This window comes from Leptonychotes weddellii, chromosome X (assembly GCF_054177405.1).
Source record: "Leptonychotes weddellii isolate Sample4059 chromosome X, ASM5417740v2, whole genome shotgun sequence".
NCBI lineage: Eukaryota > Metazoa > Chordata > Mammalia > Carnivora > Phocidae > Leptonychotes > Leptonychotes weddellii.
This window is the reverse complement of record NC_138385.1, coordinates 27,878,843-27,884,170: the sequence shown is the minus strand read 5'-3', so window position 1 is coordinate 27,884,170 and position 5,328 is coordinate 27,878,843. Positions and strand designations below refer to the sequence as shown.

At 41.4% G+C, this 5,328-nt stretch overlaps 1 pseudogene; it reads right to left on the bottom strand.

The window, feature by feature from the left end:
- Positions 1 to 3,976: 3,976 nt before the first annotated feature.
- Positions 3,977 to 4,953, bottom strand: LOC102745097 (F-box/WD repeat-containing protein 2 pseudogene; annotated as a pseudogene).
- Between the last annotated feature and the right edge of the window lie 375 nt (positions 4,954 to 5,328).

Sequence of the window (5,328 nt, the reverse complement as noted above, 5' to 3'; positions counted from 1 at the left end):
CCATAGATATTTACAAGTGTTAGATCTTCTCGTTGGAGAGACCCTTTAAGAATGATAGAGTGTCCTTCTGTATCTTTAACTCAGTCTTTAGCTTAAAATCTAATTTGTCTGATGTAAGAATTGCTACCCCAGCTTTCTTTTGAGGTCCATTGGCATGGAAGATGGATCTCCAACCTTTCACTTTCAGTCTGGATGTATCTTTAGGTTCAAAATGAGTCTCTTGTAGACAGCATATGGATGGTCCTGTCTTTTTATCCGATCTGCAACCCTGTGCCATTTTATGGGAGCATTTAGGCCGTTCACGTTGAGAGTGATTATTGAAAGATATGAATTTATTGTCATCATGTTGCCTGTGAAGTCCTTGTTTCTATAAATTTTCTCTGTAAATTTCTGTTCTATATCACTCTTGGGGGCTTTCTCCTTTTATAGAACCCTCCTTAATAATTCTTGCAGGACCGGCTTAGTGGTCACATATTCTTTCAGTTTCTGCCAGTCTTGGAAGCTCTGCATCTCTCCATCCATTCTCAATGACAGCCTTGCTGGATAAAGTATTCTTGGCTGCATGTTCTTTTCATTCAGTACCCTGAATATGTCTTGCCAGCCCTTTCTGGCTTTCTAGGTGTCTGTGGATAGGTCTGACATTATTCCGATATTCCTCCCTCTGTACATAAGGAATCTCTTCCCCCTAACTGCCCTTAAAATGGTTTCCTTGGTTCTAAGATTTGCAGGTTTTACTATTACATGCCAGGGTGTTGGCCTGTTTTCCTTGTTCTTGTTCTTGTTCTTCCTTGTCTGCCTCTAAGACACAAATGTTTGTTTCATTCCCTAGATTATGGAAGTTCTCAGCTACGATTTGCTCAAATATATCTTCTAGTCCTCTCTCTCTCTCCACTCCCTCAGGGATCCCAATAATTCTGACATTGGAAAGCTTCATGGTGTCACTTATTTCTCTGATTCTATTTTCATGGATTTTGAGTTGTTTCTCCCTGGCCTCCTCTTTATCCTTCTTTTCTATCCGCTGGTCTCTTAGATCACTAATTCGTTCTGCCTTGCTTACCCTAGCTGTTAGATTATCTAGATTAGATTAGATCTCATTGATAGCATTTTTAAGTTCTGCCTGTTCAGCTTTCATTTCTGCCCTTAGAGACTCTATGTTGCCATTAATCGATTTCTCCATTCTAGCTATTGTCTTCACAACCGCTACCCTGAATTCCATCTCCGACATCTTGGTTATATCTGTATCCATTTGTAAATCTGTGGCAGAAGTCACAGTCTCTGAGTCTTTCCTATTTTGGGGGTTCCCCTTCCTAGTCATTCTGTTGAGGGGTGGTTGAGGGAATGTACAGAGCCCAAATTATTGACCACAACCCAAGCAAGATGCACCTGTTTCATAGGGACCTTAGGATTGTTGGCCTCTTGTTCTCCCAACCTGTCTTCTGGGGGAGGGGACTGTCATGCTGTTACTCAGACAACCCTGTTTGGGCGGAGTTGCCCTGCTCCCTGTGGGTTGGGGGAATGGGCTCAGTGAAAACTGTTTTTTGGGGTCTTTTGTTCTCTGGCAGCTTTCCCTGGTGACTTCCCGTGTCTCCTCCAAGAGTCAGGGCAGAAGGGATCATTATTTTCAATAGTTTTATAACTGTCACCATAATGTTCTTAGATATCTTTTAATATTTCAAGCATAGGTGCCATATTATTATTTTTTAAGCATCTTTATTGAAATACAATTCACATACTATACAATTCACTCATATAAAGTGTATAATTCGGGGTGCCTGGCTGGCTCAGTCAGTAGAGCATGCAGCTCTTGATCTCAGGGTTGTGAGTTCAAGCCCCACATTGGGTGTAGTGATTACTTAAAAATAAAATCTTAAAAAAAGTGTACAATTCAATAGTTTTTACTATGGGCACAGAGTTGTGTCACCATTGCCACAATCAATTTTAGTACACTTTTATTTACCCAAGAAAATAATCCCATATCCATTCATCATCACCTTCTAACCCCCTCCCTCTCTCTCCCAGGCCTAAGCAGTGACCAATATGCTTTATGTCTCCTTGGGTTTGCCTCCCCTGGACATTTCATGTAAATGGAATTATACAATCTGTGGACTTTTGAGTCTGGTTCTTTTCACTAGCACAAATGTCTCTGTGAGTCCATGCCTTTGGTTGCTTTGGACATATTCCTAGAAGGGGACTTGCTACATCATGAGGTAATTCTATGTTTCTGTTTTTTTGAAGGGCCACCATGCTGTTTTCCACAATGACTGCATTAGTTTACATTTCAACAAATAATTGCAAGCTTTCTCATTTCTCCACATCCTAGTCAACATGTTATTATTATTTTTTTAATAACAGCCATCTGTGATGGTTGATTTTATGTGTCAATTTGTCTAGGCCACAGTACCCAGATATCTGGTCAAACATGATTCTTTATGTTTCTTTGGAGGTATTTTTTTTAGATGATATTAAAATTTAAACCAGTAGGCGTTGAATAAATTAGATTACCCATCATGATGCAGATGGGCTTCATCTAATCACTGGAAGATCTTAATAGAAACAGACTGATCTCCTTCCAAGAAGAGGGAATTCTGCAGCAGAATGCTTTTGGATCCCAATTGCAACATCAACTCTTCCCTGGATCTCCATTCTGTTGGCCCACCTTGAAGTCTGTGAACTTGACAGTCTTTACAGTCTTGTGAGCCAGTTCCTTTAAATCAATTGCTCAGTCACTCCTAAATATCCTATAGGTCCTGTTTTTTTAGAGAACTCTGACAGATACATCACTTTAATTGGTAGGCTATGGTTTTCATTTACATTTCCCTAATGATTTGTGATATTTATGATATATCCAATTATATTCACTTTATTGGGATATAATTTACATAGAAAATAGACACATTTTATGCGTCTATTTTCATATGAATTTGACAAATGTATATATCTATATAACTGCTATTACACTCAATATGGAAAACATTTCCATCACTCTAACAGTTTCATCTTAAATCTTTTCAGTCAATTCCCCCAACAACTCTAGCCCCAGACAAGTACTGATATGTTTTCTGTCACTATAGATTCAATTGGCTTCTTATAAAATTTCATATAAAGTTAATCATACATTATATATACTTTATGTATAGTTACTGTTGTACAGCATAATATTTCTGAGATACATCCATTTAATTAAATGTATCAGTAATTCCTTCCTTTTTATCACTTAGTACTATTCCATTGGACAAATACACCTCAATTTGTTTACACATTCACAATTTGGTGAGAAATGTTTGGCTTTCCCCCCCATTTTTGGCAATTATGAATAAAGCTGCTGTGAAATTTTATCACAGTAGAGTTGATTTTTAAATTATGGCAAACACACCAGTAGCAAAATAGCAGAAGAGGAAGTTCCAACTCCTCATTCCCCCATACAAATATTAAAGCACCAACAGAAATTGGCTGAACATATGTTTTGTGAGAAGACAGGGATTCTTTTAACTTAGGTATTTACCTAGGATTGAAATTGTGGGATTCTATGGAAAATGTATGTTTTACTTGATAAGAAATAGCTAAGATGATATCCAAACTGATAGTAGCATTTTATTAAAAAAAATTTTTTTAGACAGAATGTGTTTTACGGGCAACCAATGAGCAGGTTAACGAACCATATAACTTTCTTTACTTCCAACTAACAGTCAAGAAAGATGAACCCAAGATGCATCCTCTTATACTGACCAACAGAACTAAGTACAAATGAAGTCCATGGTGTACCCCATTAGCATGCTGCGCTGTATGTTGAGAAAATGAGCCCTGCCCCGCCCTGAGTCCTGGCCCCCTGGCAAACACAGAAAGATGATTGTGAAATGTGAGATGATGATACTGTCAGGTAAGAACTTCTTTTCATGCAGTCAACTGCCATAGAGGTGGCACTGAAAACCCACAGCGCCCACACCCAAACTCAGTCAGCGGTGGTCTGCTGGTGATGTCAACTATGCTCCTCCCACAATATCAGGGGAATCCTGTGGTCAGGCATGCTGGTGGCAAAGCCCAAGCTCAAAGCCCAGGCCCAAAGCCCAAGCCCATCCAATCCATTGAGCCAGGATGCTTCGTCCACCAGGAAGCTTGAGCCTCTCCTTGATTTCCCGTACTCTGGCAGAGGCCAGTGGCTAATCAGGCCCTCTGTCTGCATGCAAGTCCATGATATATAGCTAGCGGTTGTCAAACAGCAGGGCAAAGATATCTCCAAAGCCAAGCAAGGCCAAGTTTGCTATCTCAGGAGTCTGATGACCCTGAGAATATCACAACTGGCAAAGTCCCGTAGTGCCAAACTACAGACTGTATTTGCCATCGTACTGAAGTCTTGGCTATGGGCAGATACTTCTAGCCTCAGAGACAGACAATGTCTTTAAACACTTGCAGTTGATTTCTCTCCCACTTGGCCAAATCTTGACCTCATAGTTGCCCACACTTTAGAGTATGTAGTCTCCAGGGCTGTGCAAAAGAGACTTGACTTCACACTCGTGCAGAATCACTTTGGTGATCCATTCCGTGCCCTGCTGAGTGTGTTCAGGCTTGTCCCAGCACATAAAGCCCATATTTTCACAGTGAAATCTTCAGAGCCACTTACCAAGATATCCAGTTCATCCTTGTGATTACCACTAAACACCGCCCCTGTGTGACCCCGGAAGTGCTGGGTCCTGGCTTCCGGAACTCCATGCCCAACAGGCCACAGTGTTGTCAAAGGAGCCCGTCCCAAGCTTCTGCTCATCACACTTGACTGCTGTGCAACTGTGGGTCTGGATGCCATCAATGCACTGCCCTGTGCTCACATCCCACAGCTTTGCAGACAAGTCGTCTGACCCTGTGCAGAGAAATCCAACTTTGTTGTCAAGTGCATGGACTCTGGCAGTGTGTCCCATTAATGATGAGGGCTCAAAGGCTTCGAGGTTCCAGTTGCTTCATTCTCAAATAGGCCTTCAAGCAAACCTTCTTCCAGGGCAAGACGTCCTGAACAGAATCACCTACGTGCCAGCCCAAATTTTTACAGGCAGTCTGAGGATTGAGCCATTTCAACAAATAAAAACTCAGCTCCAGGGGAAGGAGTTTGAGGAAGTCTCCCAAGTTATTGGAGAGATGCCTGAGCTGGACTGCCCTGCTCTGACTAATCAGGTGATCCAGAGTTTCATTTTCCTGCCAGTCCCTCTGAGAAAGAAATGTAACAGAAATGATCCTAAGCCACCCCTCGAAGTCCTTTCTCTCCAAAAAGTTATGGAGAAATTGACCTGAGCGAGCGCTGCAGGGGCTGGGAACCTGGCACCAAGTTCACACCAGCTAGGT